The following is a 20383-nucleotide window of genomic DNA, read 5'->3' as shown; positions in this document are numbered from 1 at the left end:
ATTGTTATCTGATGGATCTTTTTTTGCTTATGTGTAATTCATAGATTCACAGAGTTTAAGGCCAGAAAAGAGCATTAGATCACCTAGTGTGACCTCCTGTACATTACAAGCCACTGAATTTCATCCAGTTATACCTATATTGAGCCCAATAACTCATGTTTGACTAAAGTATATCCTCTAGAAACACATCCAGTCTTGATCTAAAAACATCAAGAGATGAAGGAACTACCACTTCCCTTTGGTAGCAGGTTCCAGTGGTTAATCACCCTCACAGTTGAAAAGAAAAATTGAGCCTAATTTTTAATTTGAATGTATCTTTCTTCCACTCTGGCTATTGGTTCTTAATATTCCTTTTCTCAGCTAGAATAAAAGGGTCTTTTAGTGCCTGGTATTTTCTCCCTGTGAGGATACTACTACGCTGTAATCAAGTTTGTCATCTCAACTCATTATATCCAGAACAAAATTCACCACTAGAGTCAGGAAAAAACCACACCCTTGCTAGCAGTCCTATCAGAGAGACTAAGGATCCAAGATTTGAATCCTAATCTCTGCTCACTCCAAAGAGTTGTCCTGGCAGAGTAGGGTTGGTGGTGTTGTGTGGGAAAGCCTGCAGGTCCCAAACTATGCTGTAAATCAGCAGGTCCAGATAACTGGCATCCAAGAGTTTTAAAAGAGCTTATTAACACTTATTACACTGGGGAATTCTAGAAGACTGGAGGAAAGTAATGGTGTGCCAAAATTTTAAAAGGGCAAGTGGGAATATGCAGGACATTATAGGCCTGTCAGTCTGACATCGATTCCAGGCAAAATAATGAAGTGGTTAATTTGGAACTCGATTAATAAAGAATTAAAGGAGGGAAATATAATAATGCTAATCAACATCAGTTTATGAAAAATAGATCCTGTCAATTCAAGCTAACTATATATATATTTTTGACAAGATTACAAGTTTGGTTGATAAAGAAAATAGTGTTTGTGTAATAGACTGCTGTACAGTATTTGACTTGGTATTGCACAACATTTAGATTTAAAAAACTAGCATGATAATAAATTAACATGGCACACATTAAATGGATTAAAAACTGGCTAACTGATGTCATTGTAAATGGGGAGCAGGTTTTTTTTGTAGTGGGGTTCTGCAGGGACCTGGTTTTGGTCCTATGCTATTTAACATTTTTGTCAATGACCCAGAATAAAGCATAAAATAACCAATAAAGTTTGCAGATTACACAAAAGTTGGGAGTGTTAAATAATGCAGAAGTCAGGTCACTAATACAGAGCCATCTGGATTGCTTGGTATAATGGGTGCAAGCAAATAATATATGTTTTAATATGGTTAAATGTAAATATACACATCTATAAACAAAAAAGTAAGCCATACTTACAGCTTCTCAGGATAAAAATTTGGGGATTATGCTGGATAATTAGCTGAACATGAGCTCCCAATTTGAAACTGTGGCCAAAAGGGCTAATGTGGTTCCTTGGATGCATAAACAGAGGAATTGAAGTAGGAGTAGAGAGTTTTTTTCCTCTGTTTGGCACTGGTGTGACCGCTACTGTAATACTATATTCAGCTCTGGTGTCCACAATTCAAGAAGGATGTTGAAAAAGAAGAGCCATAAGAATGATTAATGGATTAGAAAACCTGCCTTACAGTGATAGACTCCAGGAGATCCATCTATTTAGTTTAACAAAGAGAAGGTTAATGGATTACTTGATTACAGTCTATAAATACCTACACAGGGAACAAACATTTAATAATGGGCTTTTTATTCTAGCAAAGAAATATATAACATGATCCAACAGCTGGAAGTTGAAGTGAAAATTCAGACTGGAAATAAGGCATAAACATTTAACAGTGAGGGTAATTAACCATCTGAACAATTCACCAGGGATCTTGATGGATTCTCCATCACTGACAATTTTTAAAATCAAGAGTTGATATTTTATCTTGAAGGTCTGCTCCAGGAATTATTTTGGGGAAGTTCTATGGCCTGTGTTATATAGAAGGTCAGACTAGATAATCACAACGGTCCCTTTTGTCCTCAGAATCTATGAATTTTCTTGTTGCTAAAGAAAGGATTTCACTTTCCACGACTGTCAGTCCAGCATCATTTACATGCATAAAAACATGTACCTATATAGTAAAATAATTAAAATAAAGTTTATGTTGCTGTTTATTATGTTTAAAAAATTAGGTGTATATACATACATATGCATATGTATTTGTTGCGTCAGTAGTTGAGAACAACTTCTTTTCTTATGTTCAACATTGTTCGTACAGTATAAATTTGTCCTATTATTTCAACATGAATTGCTTATTAAAAATCTCAGCTCATAAGTCTAAGAATTAATTATGCAGCCTAACAAACCTACACAGTTGATTCATTTTTAAAGAATATCTTTACTGAAATTTTAAAAGAGATGATGTAATTTCCTAACAAATATACTAACAGTACTATCCCACACCTAAGCAAATTTCCCCAGGGAAACCAATTTCAGAACCTTTCTCAAGGGTAGTGGTGGCATCCCTGTTGCTTAAGTCATTTAAACCAGACTGGATGAAGCATTCTAGAATATACCACAGGAAACAATCCTACAGTACAGGTCAGAACAGGTCTCTTATTTCGTATTGCAATTAAAAAAACTCAATTTGTCAAGCATATATATCTACACACACACACACACACACACACACACACACACACACACACACAAGCCCTCATAAACATCAACCACACAAAACTCCTGACAACTCTAACAATCATTTTGACAACAGAGCCAATCCCCTTCCATTCTGCAGTAGTCTCCTAGGTAACCAACACAGAGCCACAGAAATTGACTGCAAAGAGTGAAAGTAAAACAAAAAAAGTGGCAGCATTTTCCACTTTTACTAGTATTCTAGTTTTGTTGAAACTTAACAACAAATATACCAATATTAAAAACTGACATGGGTGGGAGCTTGAAACATATTATAGTATTAGTATCCTACTAGATGATTAGTAAGGAAAGAGACTACAAAACTGAGCTGATAGTTCACCTCTTGTGACTTGTTTATCCTTGTTGTTCATGGATCAGTGTGGCTTACTACAGTAGTATCACACAGCCACAAAATTTACATGCAGTATACAGCTCTACAAATGTGCATATATATAATCTGTGCACACAGTGTATTTATCATACATGTTTAAATGCATCATACACTATGTATATAGCATTTTTAAAGTATGTGTTTATGAGAGTTTTATCTAAAAATTTAAGTTGTTTGCAAAATGAACATTTTCCCATTTGTTACAGAGTTTTTCATAACAAAATCCCTGAATCTACATATTCCTGAATTATAATTTTATATCTGACATGGTATATTATATATATATTACTAACAAAAACATAGGGGCTAGTAAACTGCTCTTTTGCCTTTGTTGTACAACACAGAACTGTTAAGAATGAAATCCATGCCCAATATAATTCATGGGAAACGATATACATAACAATAATGTGCACCATCTCATTGAAGGCTAGAAATTGTGACTCAGAAGTCCATCCAGATTCCCTCCATAGCACCTCAGTGGGAAGTACTTTGCTGCATTCTTTACCTAGTGCAGACAACTTCTCCCCATCTTTCACACCATCACCACACCCCTGTCAGCTCCATGGGCCAGTGAGTGGAAGAAGTACAGAGGGCAGCCAATGCTCCTTCCCTCTCCTATCTGCTTGGTAAGCCACATTCCAAATTAGATGGAGGGAATGCTAATATGGACATGCCGGGGAATGAAGAGATCTTACTTCCTTGCACAGCTACATCAGTCTGGGCCACAATTTGGCTATAAGTGTTGTGTTATGATAAGAAAGCATTGTCATCTTTTAACTTATCAGAACACTCAAGATACTATGGTGATGGAGGTCATATCACCTAGAGAAAGAGAGGTAGATAGATGTTAGAGAAGCCAAGGTCAATTTCAAATTGAAAAACAGGAAGCACACAAAACACTTTCAGGACTGATAAGCTATAAAATATTTGTTCACAAATTGGTGGATTTTTGATTTTTTAATAACCTCTTTCCTGCCCTGCAGTCAGAACAGCAATACCAATAAGTATCATATTCTTCCTTTCTGTCAGTCCCTGGGTGGATTTCTATTTGGTATCCCTGTTTTCTACTTCTATGTAATATAGCTTTTTGGCAGTAGAGGGCACTTATAATATAGACAAACCATAAAAAAAAAATTCTGAAACTCTCAGAAAGCTTTTGTTTAGTTATGTGGAAACTGTAATACTGTCAAATTTTACTCTCTGTTTTGAATTATAAGAATTTAAACATATATAGAATTTTAGTATTTCAATGTAAAAATGGGAAAAACTTCCAAACACTTTCTTTGTTACAAAGACATTAATATATTTTATATAGTATATTTAGGGTTACTTTGTTTTGTCCAATGTAATATCAGCAAAGCAATAATCTATTGTTGTTAGCGTGACACTGTGAATAAAGGAAACCAATTTTTTCTTAGAAGATAATCCAAATGTATTAAATTTCTTTTTACTTTTTTTCTAATGATACAGAAATTAAATGAACTGAGCACAAACAGGTAAATTCAGTAAAGCAGAGGACCATAATACCAAAAAAAATGTTACAGGTTAGAATAAACAGAAATATGATTTAAGTACCTGACAACCAATTCTGATCGCAAGTAGGAGTGATGCACCCTTGCTGGGGATCAATCCTCATAAAGTGACCGATCTTGTAAGGTGCTGAGCACTCTCCTGTCTTTAGTACTACAGTACATAGCAGGATCTGGATCATGCAGAGGGAATAGAGATTTAATGGAATAGAGAAATGTGTCTCAGCTCATCCCTGTTTGTAGCCCGATGACATATTTGGGATTTTTCTAACTGAAGTATTTTGCTAGTAAAATGTAATTCACAAATCCCTGCAATCTTCAGCAATGATCTTGTAAAACCTTCATTCACATGATTTGTCCTTAGAGGTCAATGGCTCTACTCAAATGGGTAAGGAATTTCAGGATCAAGCCTTAAAATAACAAGACTGGCTTTTATTCCTTCCCCCCTCATTTCATTGTCTGACATTCATTTGAGTTTTATTACATTAATTTGGTTAAATACTCCCAACACAGTAAGAACAGCCTCTGTAAAATAAAAATAACACAAAAAGGCACAAATCTTCACCACAAATTGGCTCTTTTAAGATATTGGATCAGATCATCAACTGGCAACAGTTGGTGTAGTTCTGATGATGTCAGTGAAGGTAGACTGATTTACATTAGTTGAAGAGCTGGTAAATTGTTTATCAAAATTCCCCTAACATTCTGGATGAGATCTAACTGTCTTCAAAATTTGAATTATTTTAAGTATGTTAGCCAAGGCATTATGGAACAATACATTCAAATGGCCAATGCTTACTACTTGATCTGGTCTGCTGCTAGGGTGACCAGACAGCAAATGTGAAAAATTGGGACAGGGGATGGGGGATAATAGGATCCTATATAAGAAAAAGACCCCGAAATCGGGACTGTCCCTATGAAGTCGGGACATCTGATCACCCTATCTGCAGCTTAACTTGCAGTACTTCCATGACAAAAAAATAATGGGCCAATTTTCTGCTAGTGTAAATTGGTACAGCTCCATTGACTTCAGTTGCTCTATGCCAATTTATACCAGCAGAAAATTGGTTCAGTATGACCATAACAGGCATCATGGTGCAGCTGATTTCACTGAATTTACTTAATTCTTCTTGTCTTTCCATTTCTTTGGCAAGTGTCAGAGATAACTGTTGGCTCTGCCCACTGGCATTCACTATCCTGGTTTACTTATCCTTTGCCTGTAATACCTCTGTCATGGCAGTTGGCACAGAGACCCTCACTGATCCAGCCACATTGAAGCTAACCTCTGTACCATCTACTAAATACACAGCAGTTATCAATATCACTGACATTAGTGACTGATCCATGTGCTCCTTACTACACAAATGGTACATACCACAAACCCATAGGAGAGGAAGCTCATCAGCTGATGCTGGGGAGTGGTGGGTTACTGGAATGAGAAGAATCTGTCAAGAAGACTGAAGGATTGGTTGCTGCCTATTCTGGTTTTTATTAGTGGGAGGAGAAAGAGAAATGTGCAATGTCTGCTGTGGCTGTTGTTGCATGTGCTTGCATGCTACCTCTGCAGCCCCTGCCCATTCTGCTACTACATCTGATATTAGCTGTGCCCCTGTGCTTCTACCACAATTTTAGCAACCTCTTTCTTCGCCTTTTCCTCGGTTTGTGCCTCTATTACATCAAAGACATATTTGTAGGGTAGAAGGAACTTATCACTCATAAAACAGAAATTATTTGCTTATTTTCTCCTCCATTTACCAAGTTGATGCAGGGTTGTAGCTATGAAAATTTCCATTCAAGCCTTGGAACAAAAAATAAAATGAACAGTCAAGCAAGAGAGTAATTGTCATAAACCAGCTGTTAAGTTTGTACACTGCTTCTCAAAGATTTTCCTCTGATGTTTTCAAACTCCCTTCTCTTCGGAGTCAGAATCCTGCTTATCACATGGTTAAGATTCAACTCATAAAAACATGTCTTAGCAATTGGAATTTACTCTTTGACCTTCCATTTCCCCTGCACACCCCTTCTTTGATGCACAAGCTTTATTTTCACCAAACAAAAAGCAGTTACATTGGTGAAAGGTGAACATTGTTTTTTTGTACAAGTCCAAAATCTCACCAAAATTCAGTGGTGAAAAAAATGCTGTTTTTCTGGTGCCTTGCACACACTACCAGCAGCAAAAGGACAGAATTCTCTGGTGTCAATGTCTTACATGAGTATTTTTGTTCAGAGCTACAGGCAACCAAAAGTGTCTGGAAGCTGCAAGGTGTTCAGTGTGCTAAAGTATTTCTCCTTTATTAAACACTGTTTATGTCACTGTTCTAAGGCATGGGTGGAAAGTAGGGGTGTCTGGAGATGGTAGTAGTGCCCCACAATCATTATTTAGATTTTTTATGTGGAGTCATTGCTGAGGGACAGCACATTTGCTTATTTGATGACATGTGGTGATAACTGCTGTGTTATAGCTGGCTGTGACACACCACAGCAAAATAAGAAAAACAAACCTGTTAGCCTTTATCCCTAGCTCCTAAGGAAAAAAAAATGTTTTTCTTCTTCTTTGGTATAGCGAAGACACATTATTAACTGTGGAAAAAATATTAATATTACTGAGTGTTTCAAGTGGCTGAACTGGGCAAGCAGGGTACATCATACATTTACACAAACACACACACATTCAACTAGATAATAGTCTCAAAGTAGAGGCTGAGCTCAGTGCTAATCTGCCAGGCATATGAATTTAGTGTGTGGTGCAAAGTGGGGATAAATCAACTGCACATTTATGAAATTATATCTTCTTTAGAGGGTATAATTATGCCCTGCCTGTATATTTAATTTAGAAATTGTCATACACTCTCCCCCTGCCTTAAAAACAAGCCATACAAAATTGGCACAGACACATTGAGATATTTTGCTTCCACCACAAGAAGAGTCTAGACATCCAGAAAGGTTTTATATTCAGGATCTTTGGACTGCAAAGAGACAAAGCTGGACTCATGACATGTACTTAAAAAAAAATAAAAAACAACATCTTTGCTTTTGATAATCGGAAGTAGCTTCTTCTAACAGCTTCTCCAAATTCATTATCATAGATGTCTTTGTAATGACTATCTGACAGCTTAAATTAAACATGCCGATCAACGTCATCAAGTTTTTTCTTGTGGTAATAAAATTGTAGACTTCTTTTTAAGCATATCTTTTTACCTTGTATTTTACACTACAAACCATTAATATAGATTTTTTTATGGGCTCAGAAGATACCAAATAGACTATAATAAAGCAAAGGTACATTTTACATTTGGAATAGTTTACAATCTTTTTTTCTTTCCCATTTGGTTTGACTATTTAAATCTTTACTAATATGGATAAAAATGACTGCTTTTAACTGATATTTCTTATTGTTGCTGTACAGTATGTGTAATGATCATTTAATAATATGCACCATCATAGAGAGTCTCAAATACTAGAGTCCTTTCTAATTTGCTTCCAAAGAAGCAAAATTGTCTTATAATGGTATTATTTTTTCATACTGCTGAGGTTGCTACAAACCTAAAGATAAATCTGCAAGTCTATGTGGATATTCTTTATCATTGTCACTAGCTTAGTGGTGGTCTGCCATTTTTCTTGAAAACCGGGCACCAACTGCTGGCCAGAAGTATTTTTCACTGAATTCTTTGTACTTTAAATAAACTACTGCTTCAAGAACTGCCCAAGTGTCCCTCATTCATCTTCAGAACACAGAGTTTCACGTATATCTTTGCAAGCCTTGACTCTGTGAAATGGTTGTCTCATCTTTTTGCCATCTATAACAGTCTTTGAACTCACTTCAGGTTTATTAATGGCTTTGACTAAATTTATGCAGATGTAAATTTTTTAAAAGGTTTAGGCTATGACTAGTCATATGCAAAACAAATCTCCATTTAAAGAAACAGATCATGTATTCTTTCTTTCCTTTTCTAAAAGGTCTGTCTGTAGATCTTATATAAAGAACGTCACTGGAGTGTGTATGGACAGCGAAAAGCTTGTTGTTTCTTTTGGCATTTCTCATCTTAAAGTAGTGTAGAATATGCATCTGCTTTTCCCTGTGGAGAGAGAGATAATATGATAACCTTCTGATTATATACATAAGCAGAAACTGATCAGCTTCTCTTGTGGTTCGTTTTTAAGGGCAAGTTCCAGTTGGATTGTGCTAATGCACATATTCATGAATCTCTCCAAACAGGATTCACTGCTCTCCAGGGAACTGTTGAAGTATGCATCATTGTTTCAGTGAAGTATCTTCATTATAAAACATAGGGGCTATAAAAGGTGAATACCATTTGCCTGAGCCTAATATAATCTCCAGTTTGACTTTCTTCCAATATGGTGATGTTTCTTATTTTGTAACAGAATCACCAGGAGTAAAATGACACAAAATCAAATGAGATGTTACATGGAATTAGGTACAAAATGCCTTTTCCTTGAAGAGGAAACTGTTTTATTTTCTCTTGCTGTATTCTGGTGGGGGGGAAAAATAATTTCTCTAAAATCCAGAAATCTGTGTGGCCATACATCTGACACAAAGTAGCTCATGGGAAATTTTAGTTTCTTCAGGTACATACTTTTCTACTTAACTGCATTAAAAAAGCAGGACTGCAAATTGTAAAGTTTGCTAAGTAATAAACAGTTTTAAGGGAGGGGTGGCAGATGCTGTGATCTACTCTGAAATCAGTCACACAAAGCATTCACTCTTTGGTATCACAAAGAATGGAGTGGCAGGATTGTCTCTAGACTTTTATTTACTAGTCAGGCCTTATATTGTTTCTCTCCTTAGTAGATCTTTAAAAAAAAACAGAAAAAAAAAGGAGACAGTGTTTTGGTGTATTATCATATGCATATTACAAAGGACACTGTATAATGGAAGTGAATGGAGTTGGGAGCAAGATAGTGTTAGTGTCTTATATCAGAAGAGGCTGTTTAGTAGTGAACTGTGAGAGGCTGGTATAGAGAGGAAAAACTACTTATAAACAAAAAGGTTTACATCTGAAGCAACATGCTTTTGAGATCTCAATCTATGTATGGCAATACAAGAGTTACTGTATAGCTTGTGCATTTGTGACATGTGCCAGGGAAAGCTAGGGCTGTGAAGCACCTTGTTACCAGCTGCCCTGAGCATCAGAAGCCTTGTCTGTGCCTGCCAGGGATCTGCTTCCCAACTCCACTGCCCATGGGCAAAGCAAGCACTCCCCTCTAGGCCTTAGAGGTTTGCTGTCTTTTTACAGGCTAGCAATAGGCACACTCAAGCCCTCCAAGTGGCTCTTGGAATGTTCATCCCATGTTCTGCTAGATACTCACAGTGTTCACAGATTCACTGCTTCCAAAGAAACAGTGTCTGCTAGCTTACCAGTTCCATCCCAGAGCACCACACCATTTAATTCACAACACTTAGATATATTTATAGTGAAGGCAAGTATAAGTTTATTTAACAAGTATAAGTTTATTTATTTAGCGAAGGCAAAGTATAAGTTTATTTAAAGATTCAAGTAATAGTAAACAGAAATATTGGAAACAAATGGTTACCTATTAAAACAAAACCATAACATACATTCTTGAGCCTAGACTTATTAGCAAGATACTCTCATGTCTTGTAGAATATTGGTCACTCAAAATCCTTGTAGCGTTTTACAGTAGTTTACAACTGGTACCCTCCTTTTATAAGACAAACAAATAGGTAGCTTTCCTCCTTTGTGAATGATTCTGTGTGTTTTCTTGTACCCCCAGATATACCTAACAATCCTTTATATTAGTCATAAACAGGACAGCCCCCTGCTCTTTAGTTTTTTCCAGTAGATTTTCTCTTTTAGAGATTTTGTAATCCTACAACTGGCTTGAGGCGTGGGAGGCAAATTAGCATCTATTGTGAGATATACAATGCACAATACATACATGACCAGACAGAGAATTAAGCATCTGAAAGGAACATGTCCAAGGTATGTCACCTCCTGGTGACCAGCCTTAACTCCAAGGCCTTAAGAACATAATTTTCAGTATAGACACATAACTCCTTAAATATTATCCATACATACATTTTGCAGTGATCATGATGACCTACTGGCTGTCGGCAGAGATCTCATATGTCATGTCAAAAGACATGGTTCTCTTTCAAAGAGCTTATGATCTGAATGTGATAGAGACAATACCCTTCAGACACATATGACACAGTCTATAGAAAGAAGGTCCAATGTTTAAATGACACTGAATTGTTCTGTTGTTGATGTTTTTTAATTTAACAAAATTAGCATGATATTCAAGGTTAAATATTGGAGAATATATCCACTGCTCAACAGCTGTGTTACTCCAGGTAGCCTTGCATTACATCAAAAGATGTTTTGCTTTTATAGGATGAAATTCACTCCTGTGCAGAGGACCAGCATACGTCCTATGAACCACTTACATTCCCTTAATCCATACTTTGAGGGCCTAAGGGGGACTAAAGTGGTAGGTAGATCTTTTCCTGGACCCCTAGTAACCAAGCCATTTTTGAGGTAGTGTCAGTAATGACACAAGTCACGTATCAGAGGGGTAGCCGTGTTAGTCTGGATCTGTAAAAAGTGACAGAGAGTCCCATGGCACCTTATAGACTAACGGACATATTGGAGCATAAGCTTTCATGGGTGAATACCCACTTGATCAGACACTTGACACAAGTCATGTATCCTATAATGTTATTGTACATTGCCATTACTACCAGAAGCAACCCCCTAAAAACAAATATTGGTGTTGCAACACGAAAAGTGGTGACAGCAGCAAGGAATATCATACATATTTCACAGTCATGCTAAATACCCCAAAGACTCTAACATTAGATAGCTGACATCTGTAATTTTACTGGGAGTCTCCTGTGCTAGTACCTATAGTCTTACAAGTTCTGTTTAACTGAACATGTCAGTAATTAGACCTTGAAAAATGCCTTGTTGTTTGTTGTAGTGCAATTCTTTTAAAAGATGCAGCATATGTCAGCAAAGGTTTCCTTACTGCCTGAGGGTCTTTCTGACTGGCATAATTTATTAGGTGCAGAGCTTCTGCCTACATGATATACCCATGTAAGCAAGCGAAGACATTTCCATATCCTGCCCAAAGACCTGGACATAGCCAGAATGATTTTGGTGAGGTAATGAAGCACCCATGAAAGGTAGTTAGTCAGCACATATCTCTACACAAAACACCTAGGACCAGATTATCCTGGGCCTCCACATCCATGTATGGGGTGAAGAAGAAGGCCTGAGGCTTTTTGCTCAGAAGAATGAAAGGACTGATCCTTCTATATAAAGAGACTAATTCCTGACACCAAACACCACCCCAATGTGGTACTCAAAATCAGGGACCCAAATACCACCCAATCCAAGGATGAGACTCTGTGCCACCTTGTAGTGCCCATGTTACTCTGTTGTCATTTCTGCTGTTGTTATCTTGGTGAAATGTTGTACTCCTCATGTTCAATAAAAATAATTTTACAAAGGAAAGACTTTTCTTACCAATGGAATGACAGTACAATATAATTATCATGTCATACTACACAGCATTTTGCTGTAGCTCAGTAAATTATTTATGTCATCATTGCACATTTTTGAATAACTAATACTATTTTTTAAACTCCACATTAGTGTCATGAAAGCATCACAGTAGCTTAAAAGATACACTTTACATAATGGTGTGATGGGGAATGCAGAATGATTCCGGTGCATCCAGACATGGGTAGGATCCAGCCACTGTCGACTAGATGCATTAGGTGAAATCCTGTCAATGAGGCCAGGATTTCATCCACTATCTGCACTTCCGACAGTGCATCAGTATTGAAATAATGCAAAAGGAATAACTTCTAGCCAACCAGGATTTCAGTACAGTGAATCTGGTGGAGTGACAGATACAGTAAATCAGTGTGGATTACTGTTCAAGATGGACCTCAAGGATACAGACAATAGTTAATTCCCCATGACTGTTCAGCTTTTGGACTCTTTGCAGAGACTTGCTGATTACAATGGTGGTTTTTAGGGTGGTCAGGAGGAACTGAATTAAGACCACCAAACTCATTTACAGAGGTCGCTGGGTGGGAATTTTTTGACAACACTTTTTTCATCAGAAAATGCTGCTGCTTTGAAAACCGAAAACATCACAGAAATGTTCCTCAGGTGCAGGATGAAAGTTCTGAGAGAGACCCTAGAATAGCCAATAGCCTAGTAGTTAGGGCCTTCAGTGGGGATCTGGGAGACTCTGCCTGATTCAGAGCAGGGACTTCAATCTGGGTCTCCCAGGTACTTTGATTATTCTGGGGGCTCTGTGTATATGTTTTTGTAAAAAAAAAATCAAAAGGTCCAATTTTCATTCTGATGTGGAATGAAGCACAAATGTTGAAACCTTTCCCTTGTGAAAGGGAATTCTTGTTTTCTGGCCAGTCTTACAAATGACAGATATTAGCTTGCAATCTAAACAGGATCTGCATCAGAAGTTTAGAAGTCTTCCCATCTCACTAACTGTCCCAGATGAGTACATTTGTTAGTAAGTTTTTCTGAAAATTAAAGTTTAAACCAATCATAATGACATATATTAAATATACATATTTACATAAAGTATGGCAAAAAAGTTTTTTAATTAATTCTGCTAATTACTGTTTTACTCAGATATCTGATTAATTATCTCATAAGCAACAATCATATGCTGTATTATAAGATTAATTCTTAGAATTTTAGTTAGCTGAATGTTGTTAAAAAAATTTCAATAGTACATCAAGATATAAAAATGAGATCAAGTTGAAAAATCTTAGCTTCTTTGTCCTATCCTTTTAACATTCTAAAGGGCATAGAATGCAGGCCCCAACCTCAGTCTTGAATTTCATGCTAGTCTGAGAGAAAAACTGAAGAAATATTAGTGTGTAGGAATGCGATGAAGAAGAAGCTGTATAAAGCAGGGAAAGAATGTGCAGCACATTGTAAGGGTAAAAGCCAGTTTGGTAACTACAGAAAATTTTATAAATCATCAATAACAAAAATACATGTTATGCTACAGGCAGAATTTTCCTTCTTAGAAAGACATAAGGCATGTAAATAAAGGAAAACAAAAATGAAATTAAACATTAGACCAAAGAACTTTGAAAAAAAATTAACCAAAACATTTTACTCTAGTCAGCCTGATGTTATATACAAAAAGGATTCAATTTTTCCAAAAGAACATATACTATAAAACTTTTTTTTTAATTTTTGAAAAAAAATTGGGCTTGTCCAATGAGTGTCAGATATCATTTCACTTAATATGAAATATACAGTCTACTTAAAAAAAAAAAAGAAGAAAAGAGGCTAGATACTGAAAAATAATAGACATGTTTGGTTTTCCTTTATTCTCTCTCTCTCTCTTTCTTGGTAGTAGACAAAAACAAGTCATATCTGTAGGGTTTTTTTCTATGTCATTCCTCGTACAAAAAAGTGACTCACATTGGTTATTTATCAAAATCTTCCTCACTTTTCTTCTTTTCACAAATAAAATATAGTACAGTACTCTGTGGGTATACAAAAACATTTATATAATTTTATATATAAAATGTATATGTATACAAAAACGTGTGTATATAATGTATGTGTATGTATATATATATACAATGTAAAGGTATACAAAAACATTTACAGTATATAAACATTTACTATGTGTATATATTATACACAGAGACTATATACACATAGTACTCTACTGTATCCTATTGTGGAGCAAGGGAGAAAAAAGGTAATAAAGGTATTTATATTATATTTAGTAATATGTGCATATTATATATATATATATATATATATACACACACACACACACACATCCTTCCTAAAACACAGGGATAAGCTATAAATTCTTTCCTTTTTCTGTTTAATAAAAAGCATTAAGCAAATTCTGTACAGTGTGAGGTTGGGTACTATACTTTGTTATTTGTACATCACTGGCATATGTCATTAGCTAAATGATACTGTAGCAAACTCCTAAAGGTTTTCCCTCTCAAAAAGAAGGCCGTCCTGCACGTTTTGTACTTGTTTCCGGATGATAAAGAAGTAACAGATTCCAATCACCAAGTAAAGAATCTTCTTGTGTGAAAATTCTTGCTGACTGATCAGCACCAATTCCATTTGGTGAATATTTCATAAACTTCGTTAATGTCAAAGCCATGTATTTTTAAAACTTAGAAAAGAAAAAAGGAACATATATCCACACACTAGTTGTTGTTTTCCAGTTCAGCATAGGCCCATGTCAAAGACAAATCAGCACCAACTAAAAAGTCAAAAATCCATAATAAAAAGGGCTATGGATTAAATGCAGTTAACTCACGTGATTAACTCAAAAACATTTAAAAATTATTTCACGATTAATCACACTGTTAAAGAATATTACATCAATTGAATTTTTTAAATATTTTGGATGTTTTTCTACATTTTCAAATATACTGATTTCTGTTACAACACAGAATACAAAGAGTACAGTGCTCACTTTCATAGAATCATAAAATATCAGGGTTGGATGGGACTTCAGGAGGTCATCTAGTCCAACCCCCTACTCAAAGCAGGACCAGTTCCCAACTAAATCATCCCAGCCAGCGCTTTGTCAAGTCTGACCTTAAAAACCTCTAAGAAAGGAGATTCCACCACCTCCCTAGGTAACCCGTTCCAGTGCTTCACCACCTTCTTAGTGAAAACGTTTTTCCTAATATCCAATCTAAACCTCCCCCACTGCAACTTGAGACCATTACTCCTTCTTCTGTCATCAGGTACCACTGAGAACAGTCTAGATCCATTCTCTTTGGAACCCCCTTTCAGGTAGTTGAAAGCAGCTATCAAATCCCCCCTCATTCTTCTGTTCTGCAGACTAAACAATCCCAGTTCCCTCAGTCTCTCCTCATAGGTCATGTGCTCCAGCCCCCTAATCATTTTTGTTGCCTTCCTCTGGACTCTTTCCAATTTTTTCACTTCCTTCTTTTAGTGTGGGACCCAAAACTGGACACAGTACTCCAGATGAGGCCTCACCAATGTCAAATAGAGGGGAATGATCACGTCCCTCGATCTGCTGGCAATGCCCCTACTTATACAGCCCAAAATGCCATTAGCCTTCTTGGCAACAAGGGCACACTGTTGACTAAGATCCAGCTTCTCATCCACTGTAACCCCTAGGTCCTTTTCTCCAGAACTGCTTCCTAGCCATTCGGTCCCTAGTCTGTAAGAGTGAATGGGATTCTTCCCTCCTAAGTGCAGGACTCTGCACTTGTCCTTGTTGAACCTCATCAGGTTTCTTTTGGCTCAATCCTCTAATTTGTCTAGGTCCCTCTGTATCCTATCCCTATCTTCCAGTGTATCTCCCACTCCTCTCAGTTTAGTGTCTTCTGCAAACTTGCTGAGAGTGAAGCCCACGCCATCCTCCAGATCATTAATGAAGATATTGAACAAAACCAGCCCCAGGACCAACCCTTGGGGCATTCCGCTTGAAACCAGCTGCCAACTAGACATGGAGCCATTGATTACTACTCATTGAGCCCGATGATCTAGCCAGCTTTCTATCCACCTTATAGTCCATTCATCCAGCCCATACTTCTTTAACTTGCTGGCAAGAATACTGTGGGATATATTATTATTTTTATTACAAATATTTGCACTGTAAAAATAAACAAAATAAAAAATATTTTTCAGTTCACCTCATCTTTATCTTGAAAGTGTAACTTATAAATGTAGATTTTTTTTTACATAACTGCACTCGAAAACAAAACAGTGTAAAACTTCAGAGCCTACAAGTCCACTCAGTCCTACTTCTTGTTCAGCCAATCACTCAGACAAACAAATTTGTTTACAATTACAGGAGATACCACTATCTGCTTCTTATTTACAATATCACCTGAAAGTGAGAATTGGCATTTGCACGGCACTTCTGTAGCTGGTATTGCCAGGTATTTATGTGCCAGATATACTAAACATTTGTATGCCTTTCATGCTTCGGTCATCACTCCAGAGGACATGCTTCCATTCTGATGATGCTTGTTAAAAAAATGAAGTGTTAATTAAATTTGTGACTGAACTCCTTCGGGGAGAATTGTATGTCTCCCATTCTGTTTTATCTGCATTCTGCCATATATATCATGTTATAGCAGTCTCAGATGATGACCCAGCACAAGTTATTCATTTTAAGAACACTTTCACAGCAGATTTGACAAAATGCAAAGAAGGTACCAAATGTGAGATTTCTAAAAATAACTACAGCACTCGACCCAAGGTTTAAGAATCTGAAATGCCTTTCAAAATCTGAGAGGGATGAGGTGTGGAGCATGCTTTCAGAAGTCTTAAAAGAGCCACTCTCCAATACAGAAACTACAGAACTCAAAGCACCAAAAAAGGAAATCAACCTTCTGCTGGTGGTGTCTCACTCAGATAATGAAAATGACCATGGGTCAGTCTGCACTGCTTTGGATCGTTATTGAGCAGAACCTATTATTAGCATTGACACATGTCCTCTGGAATGGTAGTTGAAGCATGAAGGAACATACGAATCTTTAGTGCATCTGGCACATAAATATCTTGCGATACTGGTTACAACAGTGCCATGTGAATACCTGTTCTCACTTTCAGATCACATTGTAAACAAGAAGCAGGCAGCATTATCTCCCATAAATGTAAACAAACTTGTTTGTCTGAGCGATTGGCTGAAGTAGGACTGAGTGGACTTGTAGGCTTTAAAGGTTTACATTGTTTTATTTTTGAATACAGTTATTTTTTGAACATAATTGTATGTTTGTAAGTTCAACTTGCATGATAGAGCTTGCACTACAGTACTTGTATTAGGTGAATTGAAAAATACTATTTTGTTTTTTATAGTGCAAATATTTGTAATAAAAATTAATATAAAGTAAGGACTGTACATTTTGTATTCTGTGCTGTAATTGAAATCAATATATTTTAAAAATATAGAAAATATCCAAAATATTTAAATGAATGGTATTCTATTATTGTTTAACAGCATGATTAATCATGCAATTAATCAAGATTAATTTTTTTAATCATGAGATTAATCACAATTAATTTTTTAATCACTTGACAGCCCTAATAAAAAGTGAGTTCATTGGTCACCATTTGTGTGTAATTTGTGCATTGGAATTTGTGATGGATAGACCTCAAAAGCTTAGAATCATTATCCAAAGATTTTCAGACTATCTTAATCTGCAAAAATGGGCCAGAAATCCCTCAAGAAGACATTTTCTTACAGCATTTTAGCAATTCTGCTTCTGGAAAGGCCCAGAGCCTAGAAGTGCAGAACTCACATAAATGAAAAATAGTGGGAGTAAACCATTAACTAGACTTTTCCAAATTACTAATTTGGATGAAAATATACAAAGGAGAAAAGGTTTTGTCTTATTTTTTATCCCAACTGCTTCATCCATTCCTAATCACAGAATGAGATCACACAGAAGATACAGTGTCATTAACAAACATTAAACTTGAGTGTATAGCACTGATGCATTATGGCTTTTTGTCAGTGTCCTTCTGTGGGATTTACAAATATGCTGCCTTGGATTAGTATAGTTTAATAATCTGCAGCCAAACCACCATAGAGTGTGATCTCATCAGATTCAATAAAACAAGCAGGTTCTCCCTTGTCAGCACTTGGCTGTGAAACCCTCAGAGAAAATCCAGGGTGCTGCAAGAAACAGCAGTGGCAGTGCTTTTCCCTCAGGGCCTGATCCAAATGCCATTTCCATTGTCTTCACTGGTGTTTTGAGTCCGCCCTCAGCCAGCACTGAATCACTCTTCCAGCATTGTACTAGGAGGCACTAGGCTGAGAAAGATGCTATTTTTTTGGACATGGCACTGGCAATGAGCACATAGAAATTTAATGTGTAGAACATGGGAGAAAGTAGTTAAGGACATAGAGGTCAATGGTAATTGTGACGAATTGCAACACGGATTTACTAAAGGTAGATCGTGCCAAACCAACCTGATCTCCTTCTTTGAGAAGATGACGGATTACTTAGATAAAGGAAATGCGGTAGATATAATTTACCTAGATTTCAGTAAGGCGTTCGACACGGTTCCACACAGGGAGCTGTTAGTTAAATTGGAAAAGATGGGAGTGAATATGAAAGTTGTAAGGTGGATAAGGAACTGGTTAAAGGGGAGACTCCAGAGGGTCGTATTGAAAGGTGAACTGTCAGGCTGGAAGGAGGTCACCAGTGGAGTCCCTCAAGGATCGGTTTTGGGACCGATCTTATTTAACCTTTTTATTACTGACCTTGGCACAAAGAGCGGGAATGTGCTAATAAAGTTTGCGGATGACACGAAGCTGGGGGGTATTGCTAACACGGAGAAGGACAGGGATACTATTCAGGAAGTTCTGAACCACCTTGTAAACTGGAGTAATAGAAATAGGATGAAATACAATAGTGAAAAGTGCAAGGTCATGCATTTAGGAATTAATAATAAGAATTTTGGATATACGTTGGGGGTGCATCAGTTGGAAGCGACGGAGGAGGAGAAGGACCTTGGGGTACTGGTTGATAGCAGGATGACTATGAGTCGCCAATGTGATACGGCTGTTAAAAAAGCAAATGCGATTTTGGGATGCATCAGGCGGGGTATTTCCTGCAAGGATAAGGATGTGTTAGTACCGTTATATAAGGCGTTGGTGAGACCCCATCTGGAATACTGTGTGCAGTTCTGGTGTCCCATGTTCAAGAAGGATGAATTCAAACTGGAACAGGTTCAGAGACGGGCTACAAGGATGATCCGAGGAATGGAAAAACTGCCTTATGAAAGGAGACTCAAAGAGCTTGGCTTGTTTAGCCTGGCCAAAAGAAGGCTGAGGGGGGATATGCTCGCTCTATATAAATATATCAAGGGGGTTAACGTTAGGGAGGGAGAGGAATTATTTAAGTTTAGTGCTAATGTAGACACGAGGACGAATGGGTATAAACTGGATATTAGGAAGTTTAGACTTGAAATTAGACGAAGGTTTCTGACCATTAGGGGAGTGAAGTTCTGGAATAGCCTTCCGAGGGAAGTAGTAGGGGCAAAAGACTTTCCTGGCTTTAAGACAAAGCTTGATAAGTATATGGAGGGGATGTTATGAAAGGATCGTTAATTTGGGCAATTGATCTTGAACTACCACCAGACAGGTCTGCTCAATGGTCTGCGGGGAGATGTTGGATGCGATGGGTACTGAGTTACTGCTGAGAATTCCTTCTTGGGTGCTAGCTGGTGACTCTTGCCCACATGCTCAGGGTTTAGCTGATCACCATATTTGGGGTCGGGAAGGAATTTTCCTCCAGGGCGGATTGGCAGGTGCCCTGGAGGTTTTTCGCCTTCCCCTGCAGCGTGAGGCACGGGTCACTTGCCGGTGGTTTCTCTGCAGCTTGAGGTCTTCAAACCATTTTTGAGGATTTCAATAACTCGGTCCTGGGATAGGGGTTGTTATAAAATTGGATGGGTGGGGTTCTGTGGCCTGCCTTGTGCAGGAGGTCAGACTAGATGATCAGATTGGTCCCTTCTGACCTATGAGTCTATAATGTTTTTAGCTGAAATTCAGTATTTGGCCATTGATCTCTCATTCATCTGCTGTCAGGAAGAAGGGGAGCCCTGACAGTCCAAAACTCAGTCTTCCCTCATCCAAAGGCCAAGTGAGGAGCAAGGGGAGAAGAAAATCCTGTCTGAGGTCCTGGCGATCCTTCCCGTGGCCAAAGTGGGGAGAGGAAAAGATGTCATTCCTCTGGCCAGCTGGTATAACCTCATTG

Source organism: Gopherus flavomarginatus, chromosome 10, assembly GCF_025201925.1.
Source record: "Gopherus flavomarginatus isolate rGopFla2 chromosome 10, rGopFla2.mat.asm, whole genome shotgun sequence".
Taxonomy (NCBI): Eukaryota; Metazoa; Chordata; order Testudines; family Testudinidae; genus Gopherus; species Gopherus flavomarginatus.
Note: the sequence above shows the minus strand (reverse complement) of the source record.